Below are 21,447 nucleotides of genomic sequence, written 5' to 3'. Positions count from 1 at the left end.
GATACCATGCTAACTTCCTTACTTCCAAGTAGGAAAATACAAAATAGGCTGAATGGCAAAACTTTTTTTTTGTGTGTGTATAATATCAAGTAGATTTAATTCATACAACTGTAAGGTATTATGGCAAAATTCTAAAAATAATTAAAAGAAAACAGCAAGATGGGCAAACTATATATGACAAATGTTATGAGCAAAATGTTGATGGTAGGCAAGAAATAAAAGTAATATGATAGTGAGATATCATTTCTCATCTATCTGATTAGAAAAAAGTATTTTTTAATTATAATAACTAATGTGAATGGTGAATTTCTATCAGCAATGCATAGCCTCTGAAAGAATAATTTTAGTCTTTCAAATTATTAGGAACTGAGTTCCTGATTTGTGTAGGTACTAGATTACAAGAAATGAATTATTAAGAAAAGAAGTGTTCTTCAGCTTTTGTTGTTCAGTCACTAACTAAGTCGTGTCTAATTCTTTGCGATCCTATGGACTGCAGCACACTAGGCTTCCCTGTCATTCACCATCTCCCGGAGCCTGCTCAAACTCATGTCCATTGAGTCAATGATGCCATCCAAATAACTCATCCTCTGGCCATCTGCTTCTCCTCCTGCCCTCAATCTTTCCCAGCAGTGGAGTCTTTTCCAGTGAGTGGCTCTTCACATCAGGTGACCAAAGTATTGGAGTTTCAGTTTCAGCTTCAGCATCAGTCCCTCATATAAATATTCAGAGTTGATTTCCTTCAGGATTGATTGGCTTGATCTCCTTGTAGTCCAAGTGACTCTAAAGAGTCTTCTCCAGCATCACAATTTGAAAGTATCAATGCTTTGAAGCTTAGTCTTTATGGTCCAACTCTCACATCTGTACATGACTATTGAAAAACCTCACTTTGACTAGATAGATATTTATTGGCAGAGTGATGTCTCTGCTTTTTAATATGCTGTATAGTTTGGTCATAGTTTTTCTTCCAAGGAGCAAGCATTTTATAACTTCATGGCTGCAGTCTGTCCACAATGATTTTGGAGCCCAAGAAAATAAAATCTGTCACTGCTTCTACTTTTCCCCATCTATTTGCCATGATCTTAGTTTTTTGAATGTTGAATTTTAAGCCAGCTCTTTCACTTTCCTCTTTCACTGTCATCGAGAGCTTCTTTAGTTTCTCTTCACTTTCAGCCATTGGGTTGGTATCATCTGCATATCTGAGGTTGTCGATATTTCTCCCAGCAATCTTGATTCCAGCTTGTGATTCATCCAGCTCAGCATTTCTCATGATGTGCTCTGCATACAGGTCTTCCCAAGTGGCACAGTGGTGAAGAATCTGTCAGTCAATCCAGGAGATGCAAAGGACATGGATTTGATTCCTGGGTGGGGTAGATCCCCTGGAGTAGGAAATGGCAACCCACTCCAGTATTGTTGCTTGGAAGATTCCATGGACAGAGGAGTCTGGTGGGCTACAGTCCATGGGGGCGCAAAGAGTCGGACACGACTGAGCACATACAAACACGACACTGCATATAAGTTAAATAATCGGGGTGACAATATACAGCCTTGAGGTACTCTTTTTCCAATTTTGAACCAGCTTGTTGTTCCATGTTAAGTTCTGTTACTTCTTGACCTGCATACAGGTTTCCCAGGAGGCAGGTAAGGTGGTCTGGTATTCCCATCTATTTGACAATTTCCCACAGTTGGTTGTGATCCACACAGTCAGCTTTAATGAAGCTTATTCTCAAATTTATAGTTGTCTCCATATCACTTAACTTATGGGAGAAAAGGCCAGAATTAATTCATGAATCAAGAATTATAAAATCTTCAAGGATGATATTGCTATTTAATAAATAGAGTACTAAGTACAATACATTTTAAATTTGATTAGAAAACTACTTTCTGAATTTTTTAGCTTCTGGCATTTTTTTTTTTAATCTGAAAATTTAGCTGTTTTGATATTTAGTTGAGCTCTACATTTTTTATATTTAAAAATAATACCTTTTTTTCCCCAATAAGTCTCTGGCAACATCAGCCTGAGAATACAGCAGAAATAAATTGACTTCATGTCTGAAAATTTCAAAGTATTTAAAATACTCACAGCCGAAATGCTTAAAAGAAGTATTTCCTTCAGTTTATAAGAATGGCCAGTGTGGGTCAACCACTTGTAAAAGAATGAAACTAGAACACTTTCTAACACCATACACAAAAATAAACTCAAAACGGATTAAAGATCGAAATGTAAGACCAGAAACTATAAAACTCCTAGAGGAGAACATAGGCAAAACACTCTCGACATAAATCACTGCAGGATCCTCTATGACCCACCTCCCAGAATATTGGAAATAAAAGCAAAAATAAATAAATGGGACCTAATGAAACTTAAAAGCTTTTGCACAACAAAGGAAACTATAAGCAAGGTGAAAAGACAGCCCTCAGATTGGGAGAAAATTATGGCAAATGAAGCAACAGACAAAGGATTAATCCCAAAAATATACAAGCAACTCCTGCAGCTCAATTCTAGAAAAATAAATGACCCGATCAAAAAATGGGCCAAAGAACTAAACAGACATTTCTCCAAGGAAGACATACAGATGGCTAACAAACACGTGAAAAGATGCTCAACATCACTCATTATCAGAGAAATGCAAATCAAAATCACAATGAGGTACCATTACACGCCAGTCAGGATGGCTGCTATCCAAAAGTCTACAAGCAATAAATGCTGGAGAAGGTGTGGAGAAAAGGGAACCCTCTTACACTGTTGGTGGAAAGGCAATCTGGTACAGCCGCTATGGAGAACAGTGTGGAGATTCCTTAAAAAACTGGAAATAGAACTGCCATATGACCCAGCAATCCCACTTCTGGGCATACACACCGAGGAAACCAGATCTGAAAGAGACACGTGCACCCCAATGTTCATCGCAGCACTGTTTATAATAGCTAGGACATGGAAGCAACCTAGATACCCATCAGCAGACGAATGGATAAGGAAGCCGTGGTACATATACACCATGGAATATTACTCAGCCATTAAAAAGAATTCATTTTAATCAGTTCTAATGAGATGGATGAAACTGGAGCCCATTAAACAGAGTGAAGTAAGCCAGAAAGATAAAGACCAATACAGTATACTAACACATATATATGAAATTTAAAAAGATGGTAACGATAACCCTACATGCAAAACAGAAAAAGAGACACAGATGTACAGAACAGACTTTTGGACTCTGTGGGAGAAGGCGAGGGTGGGATGTTTCGAGAGAACAGCATCGAAACATGTATATTATCTAGGGTGAAACAGAATCACCAGCCCAGGTTGGATGCATGAGACAAGTGCTCGGGGCTGGTGCACTGGGATGACCCAGAGGGATGGGATGGAGAGGGAGGCGGGAGAGGGGATCGGGATGGGGAACACATGTAAATCCATGGCTGATTCATGTCAATATATGGCAAAAACCACTACAATATTGTAAAGTAATTAGCCTCCAACTAATAAAAATAAATGGAAAAAAAAGAAAAAAAATAAAGATAATTATTAAAGTGAAAAAAAAAGAATGGCCAGTTTGAAATTATGCTTTTAAGAAATGATTTTAATATTTATGATGAATGTGAAACAGTATAATTGAATGCTGAATTGATATTCTATCAGAATATCTGAAGACCTCTTTTTTTTTCCATTTATTTTTATTAGTTGGAGCTAATTACTTTACAATATTGTAGTGGTTTTTGCCATACATTGACATGAATCAGCCATGGATTTACATGTGTTGCCAATCCCAATCTCCCCTCCCACTTCCCTCCCGACCCCATCCCTCTGGGTCTTCCCAGTGCACCAGGCCCGAGCACTTGTTTCATGCATCCAACCTGGGCTGGTGATCTGCTTCACCCTTGATAATATACATGTTTCGATGCTGTTCTCTCAAAATATCCCACCCTTGCCTTCTCCCTAAAGACTTCTTAAAATGATTGTAAGATTACCTAATAGGACCTCGGTGTCTTGCATTAAATTTATGAGAATATTAATGAAAAGTTCAGCAATTGCAGTCAGAGGATCTTTAAAGCTCATATGATTTCTGTCATGTTATGCTTAGCTTCTCAAAGCTGTCACATTGTTTAATTCCCAATGGAAGGATTACAGCCAGGTATAGTCGGTATTTTGAAATATAGTGGGTGAAATTCATATTTATTGTCCAGAACTTCCATATTCAGTGTTCTTTTTATATTCTTGATGTGAGTACCCCTCAGTTGTCATTTAATTATAGATGTACAGTGTTCATATATTGTACACTGTTCATATATAGCCTTTTGTGTCAAAACTTGTTTATAGAAAGAATAGATAAGAGATAGCCATAAGTTTTTCTAGACAAGTAAACTGGTGACTGACTTACTATGTGCTTTTGACTGAAAAATTAGGAAAACAAATTTTCTTTGCTGCTATCAAAGATCACAGAAGGCAGGCCAATGCAGGAGATGTAAGAAACATGGGTTTGATTCCTGGGTGGGGTAGATCCCCTGGAGTAGGAAAAGGCAACCCACTCCAGTATTATTGCATGGAAAATTCCATGGACAGAGGAGCCCGGTGGCCTACAGTCCTTGGGGTTGCAAAGAGTCAGACATGACTGAGCACACACATGCACACAACACTCTACATATAAGTTAAATAAGCAGGGTGACAATATACAGCCTTGATGTACCCTTTTCCAATTTTGAACCAGTTCATTGTTACATGTCCAGTTCTGTTGCTTCTTGACCTGCACACAGGTTTCTAAAAATACAAGATCTCACATTTTGCATCAACTTAATAGCTGCTTTCATAATATCATCATGAATTATGAGTTGAAGAAAAATCTTGTACATTACCTAGTCCTGTTCCTTTATTTATGGAGGTGATGGTAGTGGGTGGTTGGTGGGCAGGGATGAAGTGAGGCCCAGAAATGATGCAGTTTTCCCAGCATCACAGGTGTAGTGCCAGTGGAAGACTGAAGTCCAGGCTGCCTGAATGCTAGTGCAGAACTCAGCCTTGTGAAAAACAGTGTATCATGAATTAACTGCACAGGCTCTGGAGTTAGTCCTTCTGTGTTTAATCTTGGCTTCAGCCCAGCCCTTGCAATTTACTTAACCTCTGTACCAGTACCTATCTCAAACAGTGTTGATTAGAAGACTAAATAAATGAAGTTTAAGATAGCCTGGCTTGTGAATACTCCACAGATATTATTAACACCTCTGGCCTTGAGGAGGCTGGTCTCCTCTGCCACCTGACCTACATTTAGAATTATTGCAGCCATTAGGAGTTTGAGCCCATGTTGTAGTGTTATGTTTTACTTTTTCAGCCGGTTAGGGAGGTTGTTCTTTGACCTTTGACTTGACCCGTGAGTAAAAAGCCATTAGACCAGTAAAAAGAAGCACTGGACTGTATATCTCCGGTAGTTTGTATATATTAAACTGAAGTTCATATAAGTCAATGCTTTAAGCACAGGGTAGAGAATTCTTTGGGACGATTCTTCCTGTCTGTTTCCAGGGAAACAGCCATTTCATTTCTTTGATATTTCCCAAATGGACCCTGTTGGAGGGGAAACGGAACACTTCACTTTGTTTCTCTTGCACCTACTAATTGCTGCTGCTGCCAGAACAGCAGTGTGATCCCCGATCTGCTTCAAGTATGAAGGCAGCTTGAATGGCTGGGATTGGAACCCAGTATCTGGTTCTTTCTACTCTGGTTGGCAGACACTTCATCTCTACATCTGTTAACCCACGAGCTTTTTGATTTAGGAATTATTCAAGTATTTCCAGAAATGTAATACTATGATGTTTTCTCCAATGGTTATGAGTTACCATTGACATGGATGCTAAATTGTTTTAATCTTGACATATTATTACAAGATATTCCATTGCATCAGCTCAGTGAATTTTGCATTTGACAAAGGGATTTTTTTAAAAAGAAATACTGTCCCCTTGTGTTGTAATGTGGTACAACAGTAATTTTAGGAAGAAAATCTTGTAAATTCTCTGAACTCTCTTTAAACATAGCAGATCCTATTTAGAGACAACACAAAATAGTATAGATTCTATATAATACTTTTCTTTACACATTAGCAAGTGTTAACAGAGAAAAACAGGCAGTATTACTGTTTCTTTCATCTAGTATTAAAAGGAGCAACACAAATGTTGCATTTTGGAAAGATTTTAGTCTGTCTTTAGTGAAAAATTCTTTGTGTTTTTGTTTTGGTCTTTGCACACCATTTACCTGAAAGAAATGCTACTATAATATTAATAGATCCATGGTATTGCTTTAAGGATGACCATGGGACTTCATTCAGTCCTCAGATTAACTGTGTAAGAAGAGGTAATACTGTTATTCTTCCCATTTTATAGAAGAAAAAAATGAATGTAAGAAATATTGAATAACCTACCCAAGTTAATACAATTAGAAAGTACAATTGGTAAGACAATAAAGAAAGCTAAATAATGTACACAAAAACTCATACAATTAAGCTCTTCTGAGCTTAAATGCCGAGCCCTTTCTACTGTGTAGTACTGTGTAGTAAGATGTCCAAAAGTCAGTACAGCAGTCACACTACCAAAACTGTAGAATTTTCAAATCAGTAATCAAACTGGGCTTTGTGGCAATTTCATAGCTCCATATTCTATACTTATATCTTTGTTTTATGAAACACCTTAGATTGATATTCATTTAAGTTGGTAAATTTAATTTGTGAGTTAGAATTGTGTGTGTGTGCTAATTGCTTCAGCTGTATCCAACTCTTTGTGACCCTATGGACTGTAGACCTCCATGCTCCGCTGTTCATGGGATTTTCTAGGAAGAATACTGGAGTGGGTTGCCGTGCTCTCCTTCAGGGGATCTTCCCAACCTAGGGATCAAACCCAAGTCTCTTAAATCTCCTGCAGTGGCTGGCGGGTTCTTTACTGCTAGGGTCACCTAGGAAGCATTGTGCAAGAGTCCCCAAAAAGGAAAAAGTCAAATGAGTTTTCTTGCACTCTGTACTTGACAGTACATGAGCTGAAGAAGTTACTCAGAGGGAAATGTAAGTATAAAGTATGCTAAATATGACACAAATCAAGTGTTACATAGTTAAGTTTTTTTTTAACTTGAGCAGTAAATAAATAAATTTCCATCATTAAATTTTTCAACAGTATGAGGAATTAAGAGGTTAAAGGTATTTTCTCCAGATCAAATCCCATTTTCTCCCCAGAAATAAACAGTTAGCAGTGTGTTATATATATGTCTTTATTCTATTTTCTATCCGTTTACACTTATTTGTATGCATATGGACCAATAGGTTGTTTTTGGAGACCATGAGTAGGATCCATTTGTAAGTGTTTTGTTGACTGCCTTTTTTCACTTAAAAGTATATTGGAAATCTTTCCAGACAAGTGTGTATAGATTTTCCTGACATCTTTTTAGTTGTTGCAAAGCCATTCGTGATATTATTTAATACTATGATTTAATTCTTGCATTATTGGTGTTCCTTTAGGATACTTTTTTTGCTGTTACAATAGATACAAGAATGATTTATTTCTACATAACTCTTAGAGCATATTCATGACAATTTTATCTAATAGGTGCCTCATCATTGATAGATGCAATTTACATCACCTCCTGAAAGCTGTTACATGTTTGTATTTTGACAAAGCATGTCCATTCCCAATACTTTCCTCAGAGTCTAATCATATTAATATTCTATTTTATGCCAATTTGTTGAATGAAAAATTTTATTTCCTTGTAGTTTAATTTATATTTTCCTGATTACTGGAGAGGTTCAGAAACTTAACATCTATTTATCTTTTATATTTTTTCCTCTACAAATTGCTTATTCCTATAGCTTTGTCTCTTTATATATTGAGTTCTTTTGTCTTTTAGTTTTGATTTGTAGGAATTATTTTTATACTTAGATTTTATTTTTTTGTGTTTTATATATAGTAAATATTTTCTTTGTCTACTTAAAAAAGTTTTTTGTGGTCCTTATTAGACAGAAGTTACACATTTTTATATTTTAAAATGTTAATCTTTCTTTTTATTAAAGCTGTTTTCCTCAAAGAAGTCCTCCCCATTCCATTGCCATAGAATTATTATCCAGTGTTTTTATATTTTATGGTTTCATTTGCTTCCTCTCACCTCTAATGAAAGGCTAATGGGCCAAATATTTGCTAAATAGCTTACCTTTCCCACACTGACTTGAATATGGTACCATTATCTCAAGATCTAAATTATCATAGTTTTAAAATAGATTTTTATATCTGCCACATCTGTATTTTCTGTTCTTTTTCAAAAGTTTACTATATTTTCAAAAGCTTATTACTTTTTCCTTTCAACATGAGTTTTGCATTTAGACTATTTGGTTTTATAAAATACCCTATTGAAATTTTACTGCTATTGTGTCAATTGTTATATCAATTTGGGGAGACATTACATATTTAAGACATTATGAGTTGTTCCATTAAAAAAATTTGCATATATCAATCCATTTATGTTTCTGATGTAACTGAATATCCAATTATAAAGAAATGTTAGGTGTTAACCTCATATCACACTAAAAATTAAATTTTAGATATAATAGAGAAGTAAATATAAATGTGATGTAATATGTCTGTGTTTCTTCTTAGAATCTTTTTAGGTATCTTATTTTTGTCTTTGTCTTATTATTAGTGGAATATGCTTTTCTGTGTTATTTCATAACTGATCACTTTTGTGTTCAGAGATCAATTAGTGTTTGTATTTTGATCTTATATTGGCCCCCTACAGACCTCTTATTAGTGCTAATTATTTCTCAGTTGATCTTCTGAGAATCAATTATTTCTTCCATAAACAATGATGCTTGTCACTTTTTCACAATGTCTTTTTAAAAAAAAACTATTGCGCTGACAACTTCCACTACAGTCTGTAAAGCATGATTGCTAGATGACATTCCTGCGTTATTCTTGACTTTGATAAGAATGCTTCTAATGATTATCATTACATGTCCATGCATATGCATATATATTATATATAATATATTCATATGTAATTCACCTTGTTAAGGACTTTCAATTTACATTTTACCAAGAGTTTTTATAGGCTTCCCTGGTTGCCCAGTGGTAATGAAGACACTCAGATTCGATCCCAGGGTCAGAAAGATCTCCTGGAGAAGGAAACGGCAAGCCACTCCAGTATTCTTGCTGGGAAAATTCCATGGACAGAGGAGCCTGGTGGGCTAAGTCCATGGGGTCTCAAAAGAGTTGGACATGAATTAGAGACTAAGCAACAGCAAGAGTTTTCCTGAGACCTTTTGTTCAGGTCTTTCCTTGAGATGATTGCAAGATTCATGATTACATTTTGGATCCTATAATATGATAACATAAAGGATGAAAATAATATACTTAATAAGTTGAATCACCCTAGCGTTAAGGGATAAAAGCAAAATGATCAAGATAAATTTTTTTTAATGTATACTTTTGGATTTAATTTGCTAATAGGTTATCACATTTGCAGTGAGGTCAATTAAAGTAGTTTCTTTTTTTCTATCTTGCTCAATCTTAGCATCATAGTAATGGTTCCTTTGTTGTTGTTCAGTCTTTCAGTTGTTACTGATCCTTTGCAACCCCATGGACTGCAGCATGCCAGGCTTCCCTGTCCTTCACAATCTCCCAGAGTTGTTCAAACCGATGTCCATTGAATCAGTGATGCCATCCAACCACCTCACCCTCTATTGTCCCCTTCTCCTCCTGCCTTCAATCTTTCCCAGCATCTTGGTCTTTTCCAATGAGTCAGTTCTTCACATCAGGTGGCCAAAGTATTGGAATTTCAGCTTCAGCATCAGTCCTTCCAATGAATATGCAGGACTGATTTCCTTTAGGATGGACTGGTTGGATCTCCTTGTTGTCCCAGGGACTCTCAAGGGTCTTCTCCAACACCACAGTTCAAAAGCATCAATTCTTTGGCACTCAGTTTCTTTATAGTCAAACTCTCACATCCATACGTGACTACTGGAAAGACTATAGCTTTGACTAGATGGATCTTTGTCAGCAAAGTAATGTCTCTGCTTTTTAATATGCTGTCTAGGTTGGTCTTAGCTTTTCTTCCAAGGAACAAGTGTCTTTTAATTTCATGGCTGCAGTCATCATCTGCAGTGATTTTGCAGCCCAAGAGAAAAACATGTCTGTCACTGTTTTCATTGTTTCCCCATCTATTTGCCACAAAGTGATGGAATCGGATGCCATAATCTTGGTTTTTTTAATGTTGAGTTTTAAGCCAACTTTTTCACTCTCCTCTTTCACTTTCATCAAGAAGCTCTTTTCTTCCTCTTTGCTTTCTGCCATAGGGTGGTGTCATCTGCATATCTTAGGTTATTGATATTTCTTCTGACAATCTTGATTCCAGCTTGTGCTTCATTCACTCTTACATTTTGCATGATGTACTCTGCATATAAATGAAATAAGTAGAGTGACAATATACAGTCTTGGCATACTCCTTACTCAATTTGAAACCAGTCCATTGTTCCATGTCTGGTTCTAACTGTTGTTTCTTGACCTGCATTCAGGTTTCTCAGGAGGCAAGTAACGTGGTCTGATATTCCCATCTCTTGAACAGTTTTCCACAGTATGTTGTGATCCACACAGTCAAAGACTTTACTATAGTCAACGAATCAGAAGTAGATGTTTTTCTGGAATTCTCTTGCTTTTTCTATGATCCAACATATGTTGGCAATTTGATCTCTGGTTCCTCTACCTTTTCTAAATCCAGCTTGAACATCTGGGAGTTCAAGCCTAGCTTGGAGAATTTTGAGCATGATCTTTCTAGCATGTGAAATGAGTGCAATTGTGTGGTAGTTTGAGCATTCTTTGGCATTATCTTTCTTTGGGATTGGAATGAAAACTGACCTTTTCTAGTCCTGTGGCCACTGCTGAGTTTTCAAAATTTGCTGGCATATTGAGTGCAGCACTTTCACAGCATCATCCTTTAGGATTTGAAATAGCTCAGCTGGAATTCCATCACCTCCACTAGCTTTGTTCATAGTGATGCCTCCTAAAGCCCAATTGACTTCCCACTCCAGGATGTCTGGCTCTAGGTGAGTGATCACACCATCGTGATTATCTGGATCATGAAGACCTTTTTTGTACAGTCCTTCTGTGTATTCTTGCCACCTCATTTTAGTATCTTCTGCTTCTGTTAGGTCCAAACCATTTCTGTCCTGATTGAGTTCATCTTTGCATGAAATGTTCCCTTGGTATCTCTAATTTTCTTGAAGAGATCTCTAGTCTTTTCATTCTATTGTTTTCCTCTATTTCTTTGCATTGTTATTTAGGAAGGCTTTTTTATTTCTCCTTGCTCTTCTCAGGAACTCTGCATTCATATGGGTATAGCTTTTCTTTTCTCCTTGCCTTTCACTTCTCTTTTCTCAGCTATTTGTAAGGCCTCTTATAACCATTTTGCCTTTTTGCATTTCTTTTTCTTGAAGATGGTTTTGACAGTCACCTCCTATACAATGTCATGAACCTCTGTCCATAGTTCATCAGGCATTCTGTCTATCAGATCTTTGAATCTACTTGTCACTACCACTGTATAATAGTAAGGGATTTGATTTAGGTCATACCTGAATGGCTACTGGTTTCCCCTATATTCTTCAATTTAAATCTGAATTTTGCAACAAGGAGTTCGATATTTGAGCCACAGTCAGTTCCCAGTCTTGTTTTTGCTGACTGTGTAGAGCTCCTTCATCTTCAGCTGCAAAGAATATAATCAGTCTGATTTCAGTATTGACCATCTGGTGATGTCCATGTGTAGAATTGTCACTTGTGTTGTTGGAGGAGGGTGTTTGCTATGACCAGTGTGTTATCTTGGCAAAACTCTGTTAGCTTTTTCACTGCTTCATTTTGTACTCCAAGGCCAAACTTGCCTGTTACTCCGGGTATCTCTTGACTTCCTACTTTTCCGTTTCAGTCCCCTATAATGAAAAAAACATTTGTTGTGTGTTAGTTCTAGAATGTCTTGTAAGTCTTCATAGAACCATTCAATCAGTTTCTTTGGCATTAGTGGTTGGGGCATAGACTTGGATTATTGTGATATTGAATGGTTTTGCTTTGGACACAAATGGAGATCATTCTGTTGCTTTTAAGCTGTACCCAAATACTGCATTTCAGACCCTTTTATTGACTATGCAAGCTAGTCCGTTTCTTCTAGGGGATTCTTACTGACAGTAGTATATATAATGGTCATCTGAATTAAATTTTTTCATTCCAGTCCATTTTAGTTCACTGATTCCTAAAATGTCAATGTTTACTCTTGCCATCTCCCATTTAGCTACTTCCAATTAGCTATTGGAATTTTAATCTTAATTCACAGTTTTAATTTTCTTGAATTTCAATAAGTATAATTAATTATCTCCTCGTATTATTGCATTTCCTTACATCTCACAGACTTCAATATGCAGTGCTCTTATTTTCCTTCATTTCTAAGTAATTTATGATTTCTATTTCCTTCCTTCCTCTCTCCTCACTCCCTCCCTTTCTCTGTCCTGTCTTTCTTTTCCTTTCTTCCTCTCTCCCTCCCTCCCTTTCTTTCATCCTTCCTTCCCTCCTTCTTCCCGTAGAGTGAAGGGTGCTCACTAGCGAGCACCCTTGAGTTCATCACCTACAGGAGAGAGAGGGAAAGGAAACAGGAAGGCCCAGAGGGACTGGGAGCTCAGTGGCTTACCGGGATTGTCCCAGGTTTGTCCGAAGTGGCTAAGCCGCTATATCCCTGCCTTGGCTTACCGTCAGATGTGGGCTGCTCTTAGACCTTGAATTAGGTGCTTCTGGGCTTCCCTCATACCTCAGTTGGTAAAGAATCTGCCTGCTATGCAGGAGACCCTGGTTTGATTCCTGGGTTGGGAAGATCTCCTGGAGAAGGGGTAGGTTACCCACTCCAGTATTCTGGCCCAGAGAATTCCATGGACTGTATAGTCCATGGGGTTGCAAAGAGTCGGACACAACTGAGCACCTTTCACTTTCACTAATGTGCTTCTCTTAAATTGGGGCCCTCCCTGGAGGGGCCAGTAGATGAAGGATATCTGCTGACAGCTCTCCAGTTAACGGAGCAACCAGCCCTTTTCTGAAAGAGACTCTGTGTGGTTCCTCACTGTGTTCACCACAGTCTCCACACACTCAGCACTTTCTCGGCTCACCATTTCTTTCATACCTTCTTCAGGGAACATTTTTCTTCTGGAAGTGCAATTTTAAACATTTTCTTTAGTAAAGGTATGCCAATTGCTCTCTTTTCTTAAACTGGGTACAAATGTCTAGGTAAGTGTTTTATGGCTTTTTTTTCCCTCCAACACTTTGAAGATATTATTTCATTATCTCTGACTTCGATTGCTATTGTTTAGTAACCTCTGCCAGTTTAATTGCCATTCCGTTCTGTATAACTGCTTTTCTTTCTGGCTGCTTTTAAGACTTTTGTCTTTAGTATTCTGCTGTTTTCCTCTAATATGTCAAGTGGATTTCTTTTTATTTATCTTGCTTACATTGTCCTTCTTGCATCAGTATCTTCTGCATTAAAAAAAAAATTCCTAACCTGAGCTACATCTTTTCTTTCTATTATTTATGCCTCTATTTCTTCTCCCTGTGTCTCTTTAATTTCTCTTTGTTGCTTTTTCTCTCTCAATAACTTCAAATTCTGATATAAATTCAAATTTCTAGAAAGTTGCACAAATAGTAAAAATCAATCCCATATATGCTTTAGAAGAGTTCATTAATAATTTATATTTAAACCCAATTACTTTATTATAAGTACTTTCTTTTTATGTGTGTCTGTATATATTACTATAGCTACATAATACATTCCCCCCCCCCACCCCCGTCAAATTTAGTGGCCTTAAAAACACGATTTATTATACAAATGGGTTCTCTGGATCAGGAATTTGGATAAGGCACAGTGGACGTGCATGTGTCTGCTCATGGTGTCTGGAAGACTCAAAGGCTAGATGCTGGAAACATGTGCAGGCTTTTTCACCCACATGTCTGCAAGCTGATGTTGACCGAAGACTGCTGGAGAGTCAGTTCCTGTCCATGCAGGCCTCCCCGCATGGTCTCTTTCTCTTTTTCTAAGGAATTGAGTGCTTTCCTCTAGGACTTATTGATGTTATTTTCTGTGTTCTATTTTCTTTTTTCCTTTTTATTTCTCTGCCTTTTGTGGATTAATTGTGTTTTAATTACACCTTTTAGAAAAGGTTCCTCTAGCTATTTGAAAGTTACTTGCTACATTTGTTTTCTTATGGAAGTTATCCTAAAATTTTTTCATACACATAAAATCAGTGCATAAGCTGATGATCTTCTAACAAAGTCTAAAATTAATTTTAAGAAAAATACAAGCACTTACACTTTCCTGTTTTCTCTCCTACTTACTATTACTAAGGTTAAGACCACCTAATATGATAGACCAGGTTATAAATAATTCTATTTGTATTATAGCTTAAAGAATCATTTTCATTAGGTTAGGAACATGTATTGCAAGTAATTTTAGAAGGATAAGTAAAATAGATAAGCAGCCTGAAATCCAAAACAGAGTTCTCAGTAGTCATTTCTGAGCATGAGGTGCCCTAGTGAATTACTGTCCTTCATGGATGAGATCCTGAGGGATGAAGCAGAAATTTGAACTTTTCCCAGTTACTTAAAATTAGTGCCTCACTGCTCCAGGCTCCTGTTTTCCTCTCAAATATCTCTGTAGAGAATATTCTATTTAATAGAACATACAGTCTTTCATTCACATTTGTAAGTGCCAGTAGCCCTCATATTTCTATATCCTCTGATAAATTTGCTTTATTTCATAGAAGGGCATACATTTTAGAGAGAATGTTCTTTTTTTTTAATGTTCTTCATTTTAAAAATTGATCGATTAGTTGAAGGATAATTGCTTTACACAATTTTGTTGTGAGAGAAATGTCCTTTGTAAACAATTGACTTAAAGTAGAAAACTACACCAGTAATAGAAACTAAGTTATTTTATTAACAATATGATAAGAGCTCAATTCATTTATGCCTGTGTCTTCAATACTATCTTAGGAAAACATATTAAAATCTAGCATGCTTAGTTTTCTTCTAGGTAAAGTTGGAAAGCAAACAAACAAAAAAACAACAAACCCTAGCTCTCAGGGTTGCTATCAAGATTAAAAATAATGTTAAGTACAAAGCATGACACAGAGTAGATGTTCAATAAATGCTGGTTTTTTTTTTTTATCATTTTCCTTTTTCTAGCACCATTTTGCTCCCATGAAGTTCTTAGGGTTCTCTACTGTTCACACTTAGATAACTCTTTGAGAGTTCATTTGTTGAAAGAACACTGGCCTATGAGGTATATGTTTATGTATATATAATTTTTAACCCCTTGGTTTGGAGATGAGCTGCTCTTCTGTAGCCTGAGAATTAAAAAAAAATCATAGAATCATAAGATGGACTATGAATTCAAGATAATGACAGCAAAATATCAGAGGTTTAATCTTATTTCTTTTCATTATCAGTCATTTTAATGCCATCTTCATGACTTTTGCTTTCTATACCCACCTAACAGTTATATTATTATGTAGTAATTTTTCAAATTGGCTTTAATTCATCTCACTTATTTTATGTCATTTTATCTTAATCGATGGTATATATAATTGATTATAAATTGCATGGTAATATAGTCAATAGTAGAAAATACTTTTTATTTTAATAGCTGTTATATATAATTGTTAATAAGTGATTCCTTTGTATATCAACTAAAATCACACAGCAGCACATTTGATCAGCACTATACTTATTTGGGGCTTCCCTGATAGCTCAGAAGGGAGAATGAAGGCAGGAGGAGAAGGGGATGACAGAGGATGAGATGGTTGGATGGCATCACTGACTCAATGAACATGATTTTGAGCAGCTTCTGGAGTTGGTGGTTGACAGGGAAGCCTGGCATGCAGCAGAACAAGGGGTCGCAAAGTCAGACGTGACTGGGTGACTGAACTGAACTGAACTGGTAGGTCAGCAGTGAAGAATCCACCTGCCAATGCAGGAGACATGGGTTTGACCCCTGGATCATGAAGATCCCCGGGTCGGGAAGATCCCCTGGAGAAGGAAATGGTTACCCACTCCAGTACTCTTGCCTGGAGAATCCCTGGATAGGGAAGCCTGGAGGGCTACAGTCCATGGGGTCTCAAAGAGTGGAACAGACTTAGCGATTAAACAACAGTAACAATACTTGTCTGAGAAAGTTCTGTTCTAATGGGGGCAATGCACACACTGTCAATTCTGTGATTTGTTATAGGCTTGAGGATTCAACCAAGCAACTAGCTGACTTCCTCCCTTCTTTCCCTCTAGCTGTTCATTTGACCATCCATTTTTCCATTTATTTACAATTTAGTGCCCTATACTGTGCTTGGCTTATGGTAGGTACTCCATGAATATTTGTTTAATAAGCAACTTTTAAAAAATGATTTGAGGCATCTAATTTTATTAAATTTGTCCTTTTCATTGTAATTTACATTTTTGCCAGTATTTAAAAATATGTCAAACAAGTAGAGATCACAATTGTGCCTTATACACAATGTATTCAGTTTATCTGAAAATAATAATAAAATTCCTAGATATGACAAAACTCAACTGTATTATTATTTTTTATAGCTGAGAATCTTGTGTCTCAAAGATGTGAAGTTATTTTTCCAGAGACCTCAGAGTGAATTAGTCCTAGAGATGATTTTGAACTGAGGCTAGTTGACTATTGAGTCAACTTCAAAACTCTTAGATATATTTCCCAACCACAGCTTAGAGATTAGAGAAGCAAAGTTTTATTTTCTATTGTCCATTACCCATTTTCTCTCTTTTTCTCTCCTCAGCACAATTCTCCCTCCATGTACTCATACACATATCAACATTATATTTTCTTCATCACTCTTTGGGGATAGAAACTATATTTGTAATTACACTATGATTTAGAATATGCAAAAAAGTATACTACTGCTTATTTTTCTAATTTACAGTGGAAGTACATTGGATTATTTTGCAGTTTAGTGGGAAGGTCATATGTTTTGCACTTGTGTCATTTGTATTACAGAAACATGGCATCCGTGAAGACTACAGTGAGCAAGTTGGGTTTCATAAGCAAATAAGGATTGCATTAAGACCTCCAGAAAAAAATAAAACTCATTCACTTTGTATTCAAAAGCTCTTTTATGTGAGATAATTTGTATCTGGCAAAGATGTGAGATTCTGATTGAAAAGCAATCAGATGAGAGCAGCATGCAGCTCGTAATACCGTGTCATCTGATAAGCAGCTCCTAGCTTACCCTCGCTTAGCACAGTGGACAGGAATACAGTTCTCCTAGGAAGAGAGGAGCTGTAATGTATTCTAACACCAAGGACAAATTCATGCTGCATTTTCCAGTAGAGAGAAATTAACAAAAAGAACCATCTTTTAAAAAAAAAAATTATGTGAAATTCCCTCTTTCCTTTCATTGATTAACGTGATGCTCTTTTAGTTTTCACAAAGATCTCCAACCACTGGAATTTAACTCTGTAAAAATTATGGCCTAGGGCTTTTCTCCAGAATATTCATGACAGATGTACAGAATAAATTATTTCTGAAATGAAGAATCAGGGCTACTCCTGTGTAAAACAGACATTTGTCTTTTGCTGCCTTCGTTGCAGCAAACATGGATCTTCTCCCTCTGTCTCTCCGTTCCTGTCACCCTTGGACATGCTTGTGTGCACACACCCTGGTTCTCTATCCCTTCCCCCTTCTTCTTTTCAGTTTATTGGCCCTTAGTCTTTGTTTTAGGTCCCTTCTGGGACCTGTCACTTATAACCCATACAGACTAGTGGTAATCTTTTGACGACCCAAGACTTTTGTGTAACAAGTCCCTTTCTCTGGAGTTCTGTGTTTTGGTTAGCACATAATTATAGATTTATTTTGTAGTTCAGCTAAGAGTAGGTGCTCTCACTGGCAACTAATGGCAATTAGCTGATCTTCTAAAGGCATTATTAATTGACATGTCAAGAGTAAAAAGCTGGAAGTATATAACTTATTGGAAATATGTGAACTTTTGTACATGATTTTAATTTCTGGAAATGGGCCATGTTAAGCTGAAAGGGAAAGGCTCAAGAAAGAGGTTACTTTGGACATTTGCATAGTCTGATAACATTCCTCAAGGCACATGTTATATATATATAACCTCTGGTAGCTGTGGGATGTATTGCCCTGACTACATTAAAATTTCCCTGAGGCATTGGGTCAAACATTCTTAAGGAGTCTCCTCTCTTCTTCTTTTGCCCCTCTTTTCCTCCCCCCATTCCAACTCTCATTCTTGTGCAGACTGGCACTTTTTCTTCTGTATCATTGTTTTTGAGGAAAATTTTGTTTTTGTGAATAACAAGAACCCAGGGGCCTCGATTTTCTTTCCTTCCACTGGTCTCTCAGCTCCCTGTCATCCTCAGTGGACTGCATTAGAGTGATGCTGCCAAAGAAGAAATTAAAAAGGAAGTTTTATACTGATGTAGAATTACTTCATAAAGCCTGGGGTAAAGAAGTTAACCTCTGCATACAAGATTCCCTTCTGATTAACAGGTGACTATGGATCCTACATCCCCAGAAGATTGGCTCCCATTATGGGAGATGTAGAACCATCACTGCTCTGGATGCCTCTCTAAGTTCAGGTCTTAAGTTTGCTATTCCCTTAAAATAAATCCTGTGGGTGCTCAGATTCCATGAAAGTATGGAATGAGCTCTTGTATTACAAAGAATGTTTTGAATTATTTTAAAAATATAGTTTCCTTGAACAGTATGTTTTTTCCCTGTGAGATTTTTACTGGGAGATGTTAGATACGTTTTAAAAGGTTTGCAAGGTAACTGTAAATTAGAACTTGTGAGGTAAATTTCTTATTTTCACAATGTTAGTTCCCTTCAAGTAACATTAAGTGTCAATACACTTTTTTGGTAATCTTTCCTATAACCAGACTTTCATGCATACAAACACAAAATATATAAAATATACTTCTATGAAATTTCAAGCTTTACTAGTAATTTTCTAGATATATTTTTCTGTCTTCTTTCATATAATTACATGAAAGTAATTATAATTATATTCTTACATATAATTCTTATGACAAATAATAAAACACTAGTATGGAATATTTATGTGATAGGATTTATCAGTTGAGACCAAGCTGAGTCTCTCATAGAGCCTTATGAGGATTGTATCCCAGAGGTTTTCAGGATTTTCTGGACAAGAAATCTTGAATATGAGGATGTTTGAACACCCTGAAATAGACAACCAGTCTCATTCCTGATTTTCATAGGGGTTCAGGAGCTTTATATGAACAAACTTGGATCCTGGTCAAGAAAGAGATCCAGCAATCCACAGACATGTTCAGTGAAAGAGGCTAAGAGAACAGAAAACAGATTGCAGGGGAGGGCAAAAGAAACTCTGAAAGAAAAATCTTACACCTGGGTCTAAGGAGCCTGCTCAAGCTTTCTAAGTTCTGAGGGTTAAGAAGCAGCTGTAATTCAGGGTAAATTGTGAAGCTGCTCTTGTGGTTTCTGTGACTCCAATCCCCTGTGATTGCCTATTGATGGCCTCTAAGTATCCTATGGAATGTGCTAGGTGACACAAAGAGGGAAGTGTGTTCTTAGAGGCACCCTGCAAGAGCTGGACATTAGGAAGGGAGGGTTGGAGAGAGATCACCTTCTATGTTGCATAAGGTGGGTCTTTTTTTGTTTGTTTGTTTTTGGCATGTGAGATCATAGTTCCCCTACTAGGGATTGAACCCATGCTCCCCTGCAGTGGAAGTGTGGTCTTAACTGCTGGACTGCCAGGGAAGTTCCAGAAGGTGGGGGTTTAGATCAGCAGAAATGGAGAAGGAAAAATGTGGAGGGGACCCTTGAGACCAAGCTTGGGTTAGGACCATACTGAGGATGTCTATGTTAGTCCACAAGGCTGCCATAACAAAACCCCAAAGACTCGTTGACATAGATAACTGAACTGTATTTCTCATGATTCTGGAGGTTGGGCATCCAAGGTCAAGGTGTGAGCTGACTTGTCTCCTGGCTTACAGATGATTGTCTTCTCCTTGTGTCTTTATGTGGTCTTTCCTCTTTATGCATTCAGTGTCTGGATCCTAATCTCTACTTTTTTATAAGGACACCAATCATATTATGGTTCACTCGTATGACCTCATTTTAGCTTAATTACCTCTTTAAAAGCCCTGTCTTCAAAACAGTCAACATTCTGAGGTGCCCATGGTTAGGACCTCAGCTTACGAGTTGAGAGGGATGCGGTTCAGCACATGATGGTGACCTTGATATGACATCAGCAACCGTATGTTGCCAGAGGTTTAGAATGGCAGTGTGAATAGACCTGCAGAGGCAGGAAGAGTCGCTGCCTCCCTTTTAACTCTCCTAGGAAGACACAGGAGGGAGAGCTATAGTTCTGCTTTGTGACAGATAGAAAAAATGACCCCACAACTTGGAGGCAAAGTGTGACAATGACCCTTCTCAGCGTCTGCAATGGACGTGCTCTAAGGTTATTTGGATTACATATAAAATATCAATTGCAAAATATAGAAATACATCAGAATAAATGCTGCAAATGTAATGAAACTTTAAAAGTCAAATTATTTCAACATGATTCCTATTTGCGTTGATTCTGAGTTGAAAATAGCTTTAGAAGACATTCTTTTCAATTTTCATATGGGTTTTCTTATACTTCATTTCCTTCTAAATAGTCTATGGGGAAGACAGAACAAGCATTCTCAGTTTTAAACAGATAAAAAATTGAATCTGAAAAAAGTTAAGATTACTTATTCATGGTTCTAAAACCAGGAAACAAAAGAGCTGAGACTCAAAGGGGAATGTTTTGAAACAGTACAATATAGAAATATGTAATGTCTTAGTTCAGGCTGTCATACAAAATACCATAGACTGGATGACTTAAACAACAGAAATGTATTTTATCACAGTTTTGGAGGCCAAAAATACAAGATTAGAGTGCCAGCATGTCAAGTTCTGGTGAGGACCCTTCCCGGTTTGCAGATGGCTACCTTGAAACTAATCCCCACATGCGGGGCTGGCAGAGGGAGAGAAAGAGAGAGAGTGCATGTGTCTTCTTCTTATGGGGGCACTAATCTCATCGTGAGAGCCCCACCCTTACGACTCTGTCTAAACCTAATCCCCAAAGACTCCATTCCCAATACCATTATACTGAGTGTTACAGCATAGGAATCTGTGTGTGTGTGTGTTGGGGTAGAGGGTGGGGACACAGTTCAGTCTAAAGCACAAAAATAGAATAAACAAAAGGGAAAAGAAAATAATCATAAGCAACTATAGAATACTATCCAGCCTTTAAACTATTTTAGAATAATCCTATTTGCTTTGCATTTATAAAATGCAAGTCATCAATTTGGGTGAAACAATACATACAGTTTTAAATTATATATATATATGTATATATATATATATATATATAGTTTAAA

This window comes from Odocoileus virginianus, chromosome 13 (genome assembly GCF_023699985.2).
Source record: "Odocoileus virginianus isolate 20LAN1187 ecotype Illinois chromosome 13, Ovbor_1.2, whole genome shotgun sequence".
NCBI classification, from domain to species: domain Eukaryota; kingdom Metazoa; phylum Chordata; class Mammalia; order Artiodactyla; family Cervidae; genus Odocoileus; species Odocoileus virginianus.
Note: the sequence above shows the minus strand (reverse complement) of the source record.